Source organism: Lutra lutra, chromosome 1 (genome assembly GCF_902655055.1).
Source record: "Lutra lutra chromosome 1, mLutLut1.2, whole genome shotgun sequence".
Lineage (NCBI taxonomy): Eukaryota > Metazoa > Chordata > Mammalia > Carnivora > Mustelidae > Lutra > Lutra lutra.
The window spans coordinates 184,613,654-184,630,846 of NC_062278.1; the positions used below are offsets into that span (position 1 = coordinate 184,613,654).

Genomic DNA, 17,193 nt, shown 5'->3' on the forward strand with positions numbered 1-17,193 from the left:
TATACCGAAGTTTCTGGTTTCATGTACTAGGCAGGCTCTGCTCTTCTCCGGGAAAATAGTGGTTTCGGTCATCTGTAGTCCAGCAGACTTCTGACCCCACAATAGTTGCTCAGTTAATGTTTGTAGAATGAGCCAGATGAGGACAATTTTTAGTCAGCATGCTGACTTTCAAGGGTGGTGATAAAAAAATGAGTGAGGGGGCGCCTGGGTGGCTCAGTGGGTTAAGCCTCTGCCTTCGGCTTAGGTCATGATCTCAGGGTCCTGGGTTTGAGCCCCACATCGGGCTCTCTGCTCAGCGGGGAGCCTGCTTCCCATCTCTCTCTCTGCCTGCCTCTGCCTACTTGTGATCTCTCTCTCTATCACATAAATAAATAAAATCTTAAAAAAAAATGAGTGAGGTTCTTTCAAATAATAAGGGAAACAACCCACCATTTAGAGCCAAAAGAACAAAAAAAAGAGTAAAGGTTTACTGGGGATAATTTCAGAATTCATCTTTCAGATATCCTCATCTAGTATCTGATTATAACAGAAAACACAAGAGGGTAGAGATGAAAGCTTGCAAGGGGGCTGCTCTTGAGGCTAAGCATATTTTTTTACCTGTGGGGACATCTTCGTCACAGTGAGTTTCAACGAAATAGTTGAAGTGGGGGAAAATTTCAAGATGCTAGTTTATGTGTGAAAATCAACTTTTGCGTTCTCAGTGCATTGTGTAAATTTGCCGTGCAGGAAACATAAGTGAAGCCATTTGGTTTTGTGGCATTGGTGTGGGCTGGCTAAGGGGGTGGGGGATAAAGTTGAGGCATTGATATAGTACGAGGAGAGCCAGATGGTTGCATTACACATCTTTTGTGTTCTTGTTTGCTTCTTAAAGCAGTTGCAGAATTTTGCCCTTGGCGGTATTTTCTTCGTGCTTGTATGTTCTGCTATGAATTTACTTTTTTGTTAGAGTACTTTGAAAGAAAAGCCTTGCTCTTAAAAAAAAATTTTTTTAACTTACATTCTAGACTTGTGAAGTCAACAGTGTGCTCATAAAAATATTTTTTAAATGATAAGTGTGTTAGTAAACAGTGGGAGGAGCAGCTTTTCTTTTTCTCTATAGCACGCTGATTTCAAATGACATGTCGATTCAGAGAAAGATTTTTGCAGAATTATAAATGTGGAATTAACGATGAATGGGCGGATGGAGACAGAATAGATACACTGTTTCTTCAGTAGTAATGAGTCTTACCTGATTAGAAATTTTAACTTTTTCTCTTACTTCTATAGCAGCTTCTCCAGTTGTGGTTTACCTGTTGTGTTTTACCAGCCAGACTGACTTTAAGTGAAGTGAGAATGCTTTGGGATAAGTCCGCAGCTTTAGCCTGGGTGTTTGGTTGGCATTTAGTACAACTGTTTATCACACCACCTTTGAAATGTATATTTATTTCCTACTAAATCAAATTACATTTTGCGATTACTGGTGGCAAGGGAGAGTTAAGATGTTCTAACTGCCTGTAAGCAAAGATACTTTATCACTAATGCTTTTTTTAAGAATGAATTTTTTTAACAATTTTATTTATTTATTTGACACACACACACATATAGAGAGAGAGAGAGTGAGAGAGAGAGAGAGAACGCACAAGCAGGCAGAATGGCAGGCAGAAGCAGGCTCCCCACTGAACAGGGCTCGATCCCAGGACCCTGGGATCATGACCTCAGCCAAAGGCAGATGCTCAACCGACTGAGCCACCCAGGCACTCGATCACTGAATGCTTTTAATAAGGAGTTGCTTTGGAACCCCCACTCCCCGTTGTGATAGAATGGTTCAGAATATTTAATGCCCTTTTCGCAGTCCCAGTTTATTATCTCTTTTTTCTTCGCTCAAATGAGAGAAGAGCACAAGCACAAGCTCCTTGGGTGCCGGTTTATTCTCTGTTGTGCACAGATTTCCAGTTTTAGTTGGAACCTGCAGCCCCTGATGAGAAAACAGGAAACTTACAGTCCTAACCTTATTGAAATCTCTGCCCGCTTTAGTCACAAGTCTGAAGCAACTCCTCCCAATAATGAGGCCATTGTACGCATCATATCTGATCAGTTCCTGAAATGTTTTAGTAAGTCTATCTTACAACATTATAAGAAGATAATCAGCAGCCTTAGAAGGTCCCCATCTGGACTGTAGAGTTCTTTTACTGAAAGATGTTTTGCCTTTTTGAGATAGCTCTCGCGTTTCATCATCTGTTCCGCTGAGATGAAGTGCATATGAAAAGTCAGTGACTCTGAATCCATCTGTTGTTATTATTTTCCACTGATAATTGGCTTGAACAATGAAATGTCTGTGTCTGCAGCCTTTGAAACTGTACACCCTGTTTATTTTCTGGAGGTCTCGCTGCAACTCCCCCCGCCCCCATTTTCCCCTCCTTCCTTCTCTCTCAAGCTTTACAGCCAGTGGCGCTTGTGTGAGGATGACATCTTTGACTCTGTGCTTCAGTATGTGTCACTCAGCATCTAAAGCTTGCATACGGATCTTTGTCACAATTCCCGTGCCTGTGCCGTTCGCGCCAGGATCCAGCCCTCTTGCCACAAGAGGCTTAGCTGGGCCACAATGCATGGATCCCTTACCTGGCTCACCGTCTTTATTTCACTTTCCTCATTAAAATATTAATTTCAAGGACAGTATCTAATACCTATGGAATTAGATACTACCTCTAATTGTATAATATATTCAGTTGCATCCAGGTTTGCACGATAGAGAGCATTAATATTGGATTCCACTAACAGCACTTCCATTAGCTTGCTCAACCAGTATGAGATATAGATGAGCTAGGAAGCATAACTACCCGCCAGAACTGCCAAAACAGTCATTAGAAGCTCCATGGGGATGGACAAAGGCTTTTTCACAGTGATATACTGATTAAATTTTGTTCTATGGTTTATTTGCATCAAGGTTAGATCACTATCGTCTGTGGAAGGAGGTTATCTAACACCTTATTTGGAAGGTCATTTCAAGACAAAATAGCGAACAGAAGAGGCATCTTTAGTTTCTTTGGGAACCCCTCTTAGGGAGATCCTGTGTTTTCTTCTGGGGGACGGGGGTGCGAAAGTTTAAGAATTTTTAAATATTTTTTCCAAGTTATGTCATAATATATGTTTGAGATGGGCTGCTTCTGCTTGTCAATAATTAAAAAAAAAACAACTTTTCAATAATATTCATTTGCTTTTGCAGTAGAATGATATACCCCAAGAGCAGTGTTGTGTTAATAAAATAGAACTTGCTTTTGAAATAGAAAGCTGCCTTATTTCCCTTGGCTAGCCTAATTGCAGTACATTCTCTGAGGCTGGGAAGGATCTGTGACCTACCCTTTTTGGTCCAAGTAATAACGTAGACACGTCCCATAGCATAGCAGTGCTGGATTTGCCCCCATAGTACTCGGTGGCATTAGAAGGAAGTAGGGGAACATAATCTTACTTATGTTTCGATCGAAATCATTTAATACTGCAAAAGTTATTAAAAAATAATTAAGTTACTAAGACCAACATGTAGCTGGAACATAGAGTAGGAGGGTAGAGGTGAGTGCGTTGACACCCTAGGCTGAGGAAAGGCAGTAGTGAATTCCTGGGGCCGGCGTGTTTTTCCTTTTGCTTAAATTCCTTGGCTCTAAGGACAAATTATGTTGAGGTATGGCATATTCTCTGCTGAAATGGAGAAAATTGTTGACTGTAATTATGTTATTTAATTGAAATTATAAGTGGTTGAGGCCACTCAGTTAAAAGCATCCTTTCTAATATATGGGTAATGTTTTTAAATGAGTGGGCATGGATTGGTGACATTTGAAAGGCGGGCATTTGGGATGTATTTTTGGAAGACTCAAATTACGTTCCTTAAATCATTAGTGAACTAAAGAGTGCAAAGTGGCATGGGTTTTTTTGTTTGTTTACCTCTTTTAATTAAATACGTGTCAGTGTTACATGCATGCCTGTGTGTACCTGTGTATATGCACGCACATGGGTATGTATGGGTGTGTGTATATTTTATATGTGTCAATTTTTGTACATAGATAACATAGACCCATCACAGGTACAGGTCCCAAGGAACGGTTTATAGTGTGGCAAAGCACAAAAAACAAAAGGTGTATTGTGGCTGAAAAATGTGATTGTTGACAATTCTCATTGAATTTTAGAGATTTAAATGCAAGCTAAGGTAAATCTCCAGTGATGGGTCTTATGCCAACTTCTTTTCAGAGTAGCTAGAGGTAAAACAATGGCCCTATATTCGCTCCCCCATTACCCCCCCACACACACTCCTGGAGTGAGTTCTTAATTACTAATGAATGCAATTCATTTTAATTGTTATTATAGCAACATAGCATTTAACTGTCTCCTGTTTAGTGCTTGTGCCCTGCAACCGGCGGGGTCTCCTGTCAGGGAGAGGACAGGTAGAAGGCACAGCAGGCGTCTGATTGAGCGAGTTATTCATTTGCTGAGTGTTTGTGTTTATGCAAAGGGGCCTCTTCCTGCATATTTAATCTAGAGTAAGGCAGTGGCTTTTGTTGTGTTTAGCCCACATACCTTCAGTCCTTCCTCACACTGCCGCCAGCCTGGGAGCCCTGCGAGCCCGCAGGCTTCCAAGCCCCTGTAGTTTCTCCCTTACAAACTCTCAACTTTCTTCCGTTGTGTGAAAATTGCCTCTCCGGCCCCAAAGCTTTCCTTCCTCACCATGAGCTGGTAAGTGTGTGCGAAGCCAAGGCTGATACTTTGTTTCATTTTACAAATGTTGAGAGGTTACTTTCCTGCTCTCCTGGGCGCCTCCCGCCAGCGACAGACAGCGACCTGGGTCCTGGTTCCTGGGCCGTTGTCAGTTTCTGGCTGCCTTGAAATAGACGAGTACAGGTGCCTCTTAGGAACCGGGGCTGAATTTTTGGACTGGCAGAGAGGGAGCCTCTTGGAACCGGGGCGGGGAGTGGGGTGTGGGTGGGGGGGAGAAGGAGAGAGAGAGAGAGAAAGAGAGGAACAGCTTTATTATTCTTTGTCCTAACAAATCCTGTTTTGTAACTATCCTGGAGATAATGCTGCCATTGTTTGCTAAAAGCCTTCAAACAGTGTGTAAGACCGAACTGTAAGAAAGCGGTGAAACTCTGCTGCGGTATTGTCTATACCCGGGCCAGGGTCCTCCCTGAAGGTCTGTGCCGGAATAGGAAGGGTTTTCTTTAGTGAAAATCGAATCGTCTCTTCATTGATATTAATAGCACACTAGAGAGGTTGGCCATGATGCTGAGAGAGGCGGTCGGGAGGGAAGGAAATCTGATCTTGCTGGTGGTGGGGTGGGGTGGGGGGGGGGATGACAGCCTCTTGGCCCCACGGTGGAGGAGACATCCATCCAGGCTCAGCCTGCATAATGGCATCCTGGCTTAACTGTTTGCTCTAGGAATTTTAATCTTGAGCTGTTTGTTTTACTATCTGGGGTCTTGCTATTTTTTGTTCCCGTACTGTCTTTAGAAAGCACCATATTCAGGGTCTAATCCAGTCTTTTTTAAAAAGTGGATTAAAAAAAAAACTCAGAGAAATTGATGTACTGTACACTTAGATCAGTCTGGGCTATGATGGTAGAATTCGGCTTTCTTTTACAGTATTATAATTTCAAAAATGAATTGCCACAGCAAAGAAGGGACGAGCCACCCAAGGAAGATATGTCCTATGTAAAGATATTTCAGGGACTAGGAATTGTGTCCAGGGTCTAAAAGGAGTTTGCATTACGAGTTAACTGTTGCCTCTGCTTGAGTAACTCTTTTCAACAGAAGAGTGTGCTGTTCCCCCGCAGGTTGGAAACTGTGAGAATTTAAATAAAATTTCATCAACCTTATTAAAATATGTAGGGAGTTGGGTCTTCTTGGGTACAAATCAGTCTAGAGACTTAGAAGCATTTATTAACAGTGAGGCTGCTGTAGGTTTTTAATAATAAAATTACAAATACCTTATCTGATTGTAAGTATATGACTTTTATACTCGGTTTTTAAGGGGAAAAATACTTTTTTTTTATGAGTAAAAGTAACTCCGTCAGAGCACCTTCTGTGATTAGCGCTATTGTATTCTTAAATTTTGATTGATAGAGATAATAGTTTTCACTTAAAAATACAGACAGGTACTTTAACTTTCCATGACAATAGCTATTTGCATTTCTTTTATCTTTTTGTTTAACATTTGTGGGGGTTGGGATGGATTTGATTATTAACTCTTATTGCACACTAAAGGTAAATCTAAAACAAAGGCTTTGTTAGCGCTTCAAAGAGAAAACAGCAAATATTGTTTTTAGGTTTCAACATTTAAAGGCTGTTAAAGGATACCTATAAAATATTTTCACATGACCATGACCAGGGTTTTACTTTTCTGTAAGGTAAGCGAGAGGAGTTTCTCCAGAGGAGATGGACCAGTGTGGAACTGCTGGGGGTGGGGGCAGGGGTGGGGGCTGCCGGCCTGCAGCAATCACCCACCCCTTCCCCGGGGCATGCCTCGCCTCACCTCAGGTTGTCTGTGCCCCATGGCTTATCTTCTAGTATTTTCAGTTTTTCTTATGAGAATGGACCCCAAGGTTTGGCGCCACGATTTGGTGAGAGTCCCAGAGGGTGAAGTGAAAGGAAGCAAAATGTGTCCCGCAGCCACAGGAGGGGCTTTGGGAAATGACGGTGGGTTTATTTGGTAGACAGAAGTAACAGAAATGTAGTGACTGTAAACCAGCAAGCCTGGCTGGTGTCCCAAAGGCCTGAACTGTACAGCTGGGCCTTTTCCTTTCCATGTCCCTTCCTTCTTTTCCTCCTTCCCCTCTTTTGGCTCCCAGTTTTTTTCCCTCTCATTTCTTTTTCTCTCTTCCTTCCTGCCCTCTTTGCTTTTTCTTTCTGTAAGCCTGACTCAATATTGAAGTTATTAGAGCAGAGAAAAAACTCTCTGCGGTTGATTTCTGAGTGGATTTTCTTGTCTCGATGCAGAAAACGAAGTGACCCTTGTACTATCATTTTTCAGCTAGGCAAATTTGTGTTGATATGCTCCTGTTTTCCTAAGAAATCTTTGAAAAACAAGACACAAAAATCCACATGAGTTAGGAGTCTCTAGTTAAAGAGACAGGCGTCTCTTGGAAATTGGCCCATTTAGACCTTCAGTTTTCTTAGATGAAGTACATATCCTTTGATTGAGTATTTGGAGTATGAGAAGCTTGAGCTATGTTCCTGGGCTTTCAGAGAAGGTCTTCTCTAACCAGATACAAATTACTGAATCACCACCTTCCTCGTGGGCCTGGAGCTGGCTGTAACATTGGTGCAGGGGACATTGGTGCCCAGTATCTTCTCAGGCCTCATTTGCCGGGGACATTGGTGCATCGCCGGGGACATTGGTGCCCAGTATCTTCTCAGGCCTCATTTGGTGGACTGAAGGTTAAGATGAAAAACCCGGGTGGTCTTTCCCCGTCCCTTTTGTATGATCATGCAAAATGAAACCTAATGCAAAAATCCTGATGCGCATCGTTTCCTTCAGCTGCCATGGAAGAAAGGGGGGACAGCCTCTTAGTGAGAAAAGTTTTCATCTTATGAAATGAAGTCCAGCCTCCGTGTTTATCTGCAACTTGGCTCCACGCCAGCTGGCATTTATGTATTCTTAAGGGCATTGATGAAATTGGGGGGCAAAATACACCCTATGAAGTGTGACTTTGAAGCACTGTCTAACCTAAGAGGTCCACAGACAGTGGGGAGTTCTTAAGCTGTGGCACGTTGGAAGGGGTAGAGGAAGAGGAGGGTACCTTGAGTTTTCTAATGAGTGGGTTGCTGCTGAAGATTGGTTTCTTGCTCAAGGTGTTTATGGTCAACGCGTAGATTCCGGTGGACAACGCTCTTGCAGACAATAGTGAGGTGGCCACACCAGGAACAGTTCCAGTGTTCACGGGATCCTAACTGTACAGAGAATGACACAAAGGAAAATAAATCATTTTTATTTACCATATTCCTGGCTCACTTTTAAAACCTAAAACCAATGGGAAACTTCAGAAAGAGAGAAAAAGACAATGCATTTCAGATGGTAACAGCATTTTAAAAGAAGATGCGTGGGCTGGAGGGGAATATATATATTTTTTATATTAAAAAGCTTTACATAACCATTTAATTTTAGTTTTGATGCTGTGGGGTGAGTAAGCATTCAGGTAACTAGTTGATATATTTGATAAGTAAAAGTGATTGTTTAAAAAAAAAATAGCAAACCTCTCTGGAAACGGAAGTTTTACATTTTGGAAAAAAAATGAAATGCAGGTTGTTCTGCTAGTTGTTGATTTCTGATTCTTCCAGGCTCGTCATGATGCAGACTCAGGCCCCGGTACTACTCCCTAATTTTCTTGTCTGTTATATTGACACATTTCATTTAATTTAGCATGATGGCAAACAGCTGTTGAACTATTAATCTTTTTCTCTGCAAATCTAGAAAAATATCTTTTAGATTACTTGGCTAATGTATACTAAAAACTAAAATCAACAGAAATAAATTAATGACTGGTCAAATGTGCATATGCATTAAAATTCATGGAACTTCACAATAGAGGAAAACATGATTTGTATCCCACTGCCAGTTTTCTCTCTCACTTTCTTTCTTTCTTTCTTTTTGTATAAGTAGAAATTAAATGTAGCCGATTTTGTATTGCTTGAGTAATTATAAGTTGGAGGGTCAGTTGTATAATTTAGTTTCCCTAGGGGAAAATTATACTTGTAAATCTGTGAGGGTAAATCAGCATATATTTTTGTTCTGTTCACTTACACACTGTACTGTGTAGACAGGTGTGGAGAGAAATAGGCCCCACTCTTCCCTGAAATCCTCCTACAGGTTTGAATACAGGGCTCAAGATAACTTTATTCAAAGTAAATAACTTTATTCAAAGTACGCATTTTCAGCAGGATTTTTTTTTTAATTAAATTTTAATAAAGTCCAGTTGTTTTGCCAGGCCTATATGATAGCAATCTCATCTGCACTGCAAAGTCTAATACTATAGATCTGACTGCCAAACATGCAAAAATAAATGTAACTCAATGGATGAACGCGAACATTAGTTTAGAGCACGCCCATTGGAGGGTATGTCAAGTAAAAAGGAGGGAGAATGGCCGTAGGATCTGCCAGAGTTCACTTCCTTTCCATTTAAGATTGTACGCGTGGTAAGATGGAAATTTCTCGTGTATGAGATTATCACTGTGCCTTGTATCTAATGAGCTCCTCTTACTTGGGAGGAGTGGGGCTGCTTTGCAGATCTCCCCCATACCCTGAGGGCCCCAACATCATTGCTCCCTGTTTTCTTAGCACCGTTTGTCCTGTGACAGAGTTCTCACCAGTGGAGAAACCAATCCTGGGGACACACATCAGCAGTGTGTCTCACAATTTTCATTTTCAATTTGAATTGTTTTGTGTAAAAACAAAAAGGTTTGGGGCAGGTTGCAAAATAGTAATTTTAAGTCCCAGAGCTAGGGTTTTCCCCCACCCAAATGGTGAACATTTATGGTGAAAACCTCCAATTTCCTCTTACAGTAAACATGAAAATTATGATTTCACTCAGAGCCTGCATTTTTTTTCCAATCTTTATGGCAAGAATCTGCATATACTTGCTTGTGGAAATGTCATAAATTGGCCTCGGATCAATTCCTCAAAGATAGTACTCACCAAAGTGCCACTTTCAGATTTTAGCCCTTGTGAAATAAGATTTAACTCTTCTCAATAATGTTTGCCTTTCCACATTCAGGGCTGACAGCAGAGGGATAAGCAGGGATATATTCTGTATAAAATTAAAACCACTTCATTACATATTGTTCTGAAGAGTGAGCAAAAGGATATTAACATTTTAGTAAAACGATGAAACGATCTTAGCATCTTGCAAAAAAATTACATGAGCATTTGGTCAGCTGATGTGGAGTGAGTCCTGTACCCTGTCGGTAACTCGCTCTAAATTAATAAACAAATGTTTTTCTTTTCACTTGTGCCATATGTTGATCCCAGTTACATGGGCAGAAAGAGGCAGCTTGTAATGTTTCTTAGAGGATTACACACTGTTTTGCATAAGAGAGTATGCAGATGCGGGAGGAGATGTGGGATAAAACATGTTCTAGGCTTTCTTTGTGTTTTAGGGAGCTCTGTTTCAATTGTTTATTTCATCTGACACAAACCATTTTTATTTAACTTGGTAGATCTGGTAGATAAATGCTAAGTGGAAAACACAGTGTGAACAGCTTTCACCAACCGATTAACCCCCCAGCCCTCCCCAAACTTGAAGATCCTGGTGCTGGTGTTCATTTTGAAAGGTTCCAGGGTAGCATAAGCATCTAGTCTATAAGAACTCACTCTCTCTTGGGGGTGGGGCTGGAGGGAGACAAGCCCATGCGTTAATGAAATCAGAGATGTTGTGGATGTTAACCAAACAGACACGTTCAAGGAGCAGACTGGTTTCCAAAAACAAAGGCCTATGAGTCACGTATTATTGCGCCAGAAAATAAATTGATCGATGACAAGATGAGAAAAAGTTCACTTGCAAAATTCAAAATGTTTCACCTTGACTTTCTCCACCCACGTTGTTTTTGTTGTCTTGAGGCGCTCACAGGCCTGGGCTCCAGATCGCTGGTCTGGGGACTTGTTTTTATTAACTCCGAAAAGTCATTTGCCATGCAACGTAACCGAGTCCTTCTGTTGCCCTTGCATCTGTCCCAGGCAAAAAGGTGGTTGGTGCTGTCTCTTGACATTCAGATTGTGACGTTCTCTTTTGTTTTCAGGGTAAGAAGTGACCTTTTGAGGTGACTATACCTGAAGATTGCTTTCCAGAAGCCAAAAAAGGTAAATGCAATACAATTAGTGGGATTATATCTTGGCCCGTTATCTCCCTCCTTCTAGGTATATCTCAGTTCAGCTCTTCTCCGATCTCTGTAGCTGTCAAAAATACGTGTGTGCATTTGTGCATAAGTCCGCATGCCCTAGCATCTTTGGGGGAGATCTTTCAAGAAAAGACTGTCCTTAAGAAATGGTCCACAGAGTGACCTCCCCCCCCGCCCCCCGCCAAAATGGTTTCAAGTTTTCTCCTCTTTGTTGAAGCTGAACTTTTATTTATTTATTTATTTATTTATTGGCGGTTGACTCGGTTGGCTTAAAGTTAGAAAAGCATATGCACATCACAAAAGAGGTGATTCATAAAAGTGAACTTGCTGTGCCCACAAGCAGCACCTGTCGGTGTTTTGTGCCGAAGTGGTGTCATCCGATTGATGTTCATCTGGTGGCTTTATAATCACCTTCTTTCAGAAATTAATAGTCAAACGCCATAGCAACCCAGAGCACTGATGCAACTTCTCAGCGGCATGGGGCACATCCCTGTGATGTCAGCGCTAGGCTGCCTTGTTCTCTTGACCTTGCTTCAAAATCAAATGAGTATTTGATTTTAAAATGAGACGTTTGCAGAGACTAATGTAACTTGATGAATTAAAGCGAAATTAAATTTCCTCAAACTCACTTTGGGGGGGGGGGCACAAAAAAGCACGTTTGAAATGCTTACGGGTGCTCCGGTATTTTCTTGAATTCTAGAGGTCTCGCTCTGGTGAGGCCGTGGTCATCTGCCCCAAGTTAATCTTGCTGGTCATTTTCATGGCTGAGGTGTATCAAGGAGCATCTTCACTTGATTCTTGAATTTAGGCCAGTAACAGCTCCGTTTGCGTTCGTGGATTTGTGTCTGTTGTAAAACAGGTTCCTTGCTGCCCTGGTTGCGCCAGGTCTCCACCCAGATATGACTAAATTGAGTTTATGAATTGGTAAGACAGAGATTTCCTACTCTTTAGCTACACACGTTTTGGGGTTTTTTTTTTGTTTTGTTTTTTGTTTTTTGTTTTTTTTTACCTTTATAATGTGAAGATTCTTGGATCACTTTTGTTTTTAATCTTAGCATTCTGGGACTCTAGAATGCCTTTTAAAGGTATGGATTCATGGTTAGTGTCGCATTCTGGCACATTTGATTGGAGGCCAAAAAAATCCCACTTGCTGCATTTCACCATCGTTGTTGTTTAAATAAAACCTTTGTGGGAAGCTCCTGCTTGCTCACCGTGGAAGACCGTCTCATTTCTACGAGGCAGCATGGAAAGGGGTAGATCCCAACTGGTATTGGGGGTTATCAAGTCCAAGCACTTCCCTTTCTGAGTCTCAGTTGTCCAGTCTTAAGAAGGAAGGCTTAATTAACTTCGGGGATCTGCTGTTCGGGGAACTTCTTCTGTGAAGGGCCATGCAAGATACATCTTCTGTTTTGTGGGCCATTCCATCTCTGCCACAGCAGCTCAGCTCAGCTGTACCTTGTGTCTCCTGGTGAGCCCTGCGAGATCTCAGTCCAGGATGTTCCTCAGGCAAAGCTGTGCCAGGTGTTTAACTCATCTTGTGCCATTAACTAGCAAAGATTTCTGGCAGAGCCCAAAACGGTGATTAAACAAAGCTGAAAGCGTGGTTGAAAAGATGAAATACTCACCTTGCGAGTTGTGTTACCCCGACAGCTTCAAATAAGGGCATCCTGAGCACTTTTCATTGTTTTCTTTGGAGTCACCTGTAAGCATGAATTATTTTTCTTCTGACTTGGTGTCTTTATAATGCCTGTGCTAACGCCCATGACCTGAAAATGGGCACACTTGAATGTGTGCGATGTGATATGTTTCCAATTCTGTGATACTGTTCAAAGTTTAAAATATCATGAGATGGGGCAAGTTTGAGGAGAAAAAAAAGTTCCAGGAAATTTTCATTAGTGTTGACTAAGAGAGGCACTCCATGAAGAGAAAATTCTTTCTTTATAATTAATGTCAAGGACACGGTGTATTATATATGTTGCAAATGGGGAACTCCTTGTCAAAGTTCATGAATAGTGAAAAATTTTGTCCTTCTGTTGGCTAATGTCATGAAGGACAGTAGGAAGGAAGCTGAGTAACAAATTCATATAATTTTTCTTTTAAACTTGACTGCTAGGAAGCTCAGAGTAAGAGTATTTTGTTCAATCTCTGTATAATTATTTTCCACTCCAGCTTTTGTGATTGAGATCTTTTAAAATCAACCTCATTTTTTCTACCCCCAATTAACATTGGGTTATTTATTTTTATTCTTCTATAATATCAATTCCATGCTATATAACCCTCATTTCAAGGTTGTTTTTTTTTTAAGAAATTAGTGAAGATATAGAGACTTAAGTAATAAATCACATGTAATTTTTTTTTTACCTTTTAACAAGCTCAAAGACCCTTGGAAAACTAATCCTTATTTATTTTTTATATTTATATTTTTATATAATTCATTTATATATATTATTTATATATTTATATATTTTCATATATAAGAAAGAAAAAAGGTTTATTAAAAATGTAAAGTTAAAAAAAAAAAGTCTATGAAATGGCTGGAATAACTATTGTTTCTTCCCAGGGAATAAGTCTTAAAAAGAGAAGCGTGTGGAGCATCTGGGTGGCTCAGTCAGTTAAGCACCCACTCTTAACTTTGGTCAGGTCATGATCTCAGGGTTGTGGGATCGAGCCCTGTGATCAAGCTCAGCAGTGAGTGTAGAGTCTACTTAGGATTCTCTCTCTCCCTCTGCCCCTTCTGCCCTCTCTTGTATGTGTGTCCACGGGCACGCTGTCTCTCAAAAGCAAACAAAAACCCACAAAAACCTGAGATGATCATGCTATCCAGCGATGATGGAGAAACCAGCACCATCTCCCCAGCATCAAAAAAAGGTTGATTTCAGATGCCAGGTGCTTCTCAGTAAATGTCATGCCACATTTGAAATCTCGGAATCATTAATAACATAGATGTAAGTAAATATGTCTACATTGGCACTATGGGAAGAACTACTTATGTGCATAAGGGGGCCAGGCAAATTCAGAGAAAACAGATGAAGCCATTTTTCAAATTTCGATTCGAAGTTCTGAAGAATCATAAATAACGGTCATCTTCCTTCGTAGCGATATAACAGTTTTTTTCCAAATAGATCAGAACACTTTACAAAATGGGTTTGTGCCAGTATTCTTGAGAGATAGGTAGCAATGATTATAATCCCCACTTTACAAACGGGGAAGGTGGTCCCATAGATGATCAGTAGCTCACCCATGGTCACATAGAATGTCAAGGCTAGACCTATAAAGACGTCGTATTTAGGTCACAGTTACACTGATGTCATTTTATCATGGCTGCCTTAGTTTGGCGGTTTAATAAAGGCTTATACATCATTTTCTTTCTGCTTCCCCTCAACACTGGCATTGCACCTACATACATTTTTGCTTGAGATTCAGATTCACTTTATAAAATTCATTTTCTTGTAACCGTTCTGAGTGGTATTGGGACGTTGTTGTATAGACATAACAGTGTCTTCATTGAGCCACCAGATGACCACACTGACTGAATCACTGGCTTTTTCAGTGAAGCATTGGAAACCTTCCTGCTCCCCGCTTCTCCCCATACACCTATACCTGGGTTTAACAATCTGGGTAAAGACTAGGCTGTTATTACAGCATAGAGACCCCAACAGACAAAGGCTTACATAAAATGGGGGTTTCCTTCTCTCTTATAGAGCAGTCTCACCAGTCTAGCTTATGTGGGCAGGTTCTTTCTCTCTTTTGCTCTCCTACCTTGGGCCTTTGTCATTATTTACACGGTTGAAGCATAGTGAAGTCCAAGCCAAGCAGTTGTCTTTGGTGCAAATGAGTTAAAATGTACATATCCCATTCATTAACTTTTAATTTGTAAGATTATGGTCACCTGGTTGCAAGAAACTGCAGTGGCGGCTGGGAAGTGTGTGTGCTAGGGTGGCCAGGAACATGGGAGAATCGGAGAAGAGATTTAAGGGGACAGTTCGAACACAATTTGGTTGAATTGCCCCCATCTGATGATTTCACTGACTGACTGACTGATTGATTGATTGATTGATTGATTGATTCATATGGAAGTGCGTACTGCATACATACATAAATCCTACTGTAGGTATTTACTGATCATTGTGTGCTAGTTGCTGAGATCATAGCGCTGCATAAGAAGGTCATGGTCTCTGTCCTCGTAGAGTTTATATTAGAGAGGGGAAGACCCAGATTATGAACAATGATGATGACCAGGGTTAGGAAGGGCAAGTACTGGTTGTTGGGGGAAAGTGATCTATAGTGGGGAGACCAGGGTCTCAGGGATTTATGTATTTTAGCCTTCTATGGAAGCTGTATTAGCTTAACTTGATTTTCTTGTTATCTTTCATGCCAGTGCTGTTATGAACATTATCAGGCATGTTAATTTTATTAATAGCCTTACTGAGCTATAATTCATATCACAAAACAATTCACCCGCTTAAAGAATACCGTTCGATGGCTTTGAGTATATTCCCAGAGTTTGCAACCATCATCACAGTCTGGTGTCGGAACATCTTCAGCACCCCAGAAAGAGACCCCTTAACTGTCAGCAGTCACTCGCCTCAACTCAGCACCGGACAATGGCTAATCTACTTTCTTTCTGGATAGACTGACCTATTTGGGACATTTCCCATATGGAATCCTACAATATGTGGCCTTTGGTGAGTGACGTCCTTCACTTAGCATGATGTTCTCAAGGCTCATCCCAAGCACTCAAATCTGCAACTATCCAAAAATAACACAAATAAATTTGTAACTCTCGTACAACCTTGAGTTCTTACTCCTAAACCCAACAAAAGGGTGACCTGAAATATTCTTACAGGGGATGGAATTGGGGGAAACATGACTGTCCTCATGTTGTTTGTATTTTCCTAGAACTGACTTGGCCTCCCAACAGTTAAACTTCAAAATTTAAATGTTTGCATCTTAAGTTAGCTGTTTTTAAACATTGTTAACCATAATGCTAAACTAAGTTACTCTGTAAACAAGGGCTGTTTCTCTTGAATGTTAGTTTCAAAGAAAAAAAAATTTTAAATATTGATTTCCAGAGAAATATGCTCAATAGAGTTCGTTTTCAAGCAGAAGTCACTTGTTGAAATGTACACGAAGGCGCATTTAGTCGTAAAGGCGATCTTTGCTGCGATTACCAACTAGCCGTATTTCGTACCATGAGCCATCAGAAATACAAAACCGAATAACAAATGGTTTATTCATCTTTTTAAAATGATGTTTTTGTTCCTCCATCTGCCAAGGGCACGGATATCCTGTTGCTCACCTTGAGCATCTTAGGAAAAGAGATTCTCAGTTTAGGTGACAACATAACAGCTTAACGAGATGTAGGAAGTATTGCCTTCCTTTGGCAATTCACAAACCTCAGGAAGGAATCTGAAGCTTAATCGTGCAAAAACAAAACCCTGTTTAAGGTAGCAGATCTGTGCTAACCTTGACTGCATTACCCCCTCGTATCTAGTAACATCTAGTAACATCCAGAACCTTAAAGGAGCAAATGTTCTTTTGGTGGTAGAATCCTTATTTTGAGTCCATTTGAAAAGGTGACCTTCCGTCCAGCGTCGCGCTCGGATTTGAAGTTTGTAGTACTTTTTAAAAAGACTGCTGGTGAGTGGGAGTTCACAATTGAAAAATGAAGATTAATCGTGTAAGTTTGTACTTCTCTGGCCTTGATCTGAACTCTTCGACTCCTGGAGCCTTTGCATGGTGGGGCTGGGGTGGGGAGAGGAGTGAAAAAGCTTGAAGTCTTTATGCTCTGTTCAAATGTACTCTTTTTGAAGTGTGAAAATCACGCACATTTTCCCTTGAATTGTGTATATTAGCATGTATGTAGCATATAATTATAAGTAATTAGGTGTTTTGTTAATTATCTGACAGTGTGATGAGTTATTTAAAATTACCTTTTAATTAAAAAAACAGTCTTGCATCATCGGATGGACGGTGATGATTTCAGTCTGTGGATTGGCATGGTTCTTTAATTCCTCGGCCTATCCCTCCAGGCCTCTCTTTTCTGAAAATCCATTTCCCTTTCAGAGGGTACTGAGCTATCTCTCGAGGTCAGAGGAAGTGCCCTAAAATCTTTTCAGTACAGATGACTTACCTTAAAGTTTATTCAGAACAGAGATCGTCAGAGTGGGCATTGGCACTCCTTTGTGGGTTAGGAAATCTATTTAGTGGATTGTGCCCAAGGATTTTTAAGAAACGGAAGAAGCATACAACAGAGTAGAATAAATTGGGTAAACCTACACTGTCTAATATGGAAGCCACTAGCCACATGTTTGCAGTGCGATTAGCCCAAACTTTATGCACT

General features: G+C 40.8%; 1 protein-coding gene across 4 annotated transcripts in view; it reads left to right on the top strand.

Annotated features, from left to right (window-relative positions):
• FOXP1 (forkhead box P1) overlaps positions 1–17,193 on the top strand; it is a 586,984-nt gene that overhangs the window by 250,642 nt on the left and 319,149 nt on the right. For 3 of the 4 annotated variants that reach the window (XM_047746914.1, XM_047746908.1, XM_047746900.1), the window contains one exon: positions 10,752–10,812. The gene's annotated coding sequence lies outside the window, so the exon portion shown is untranslated. Of the gene's footprint in view, positions 1–4,565; positions 4,702–10,751; positions 10,813–17,193 lie in introns of those variants that run through there. The other variant, XM_047746917.1, reaches the window with a different exon arrangement.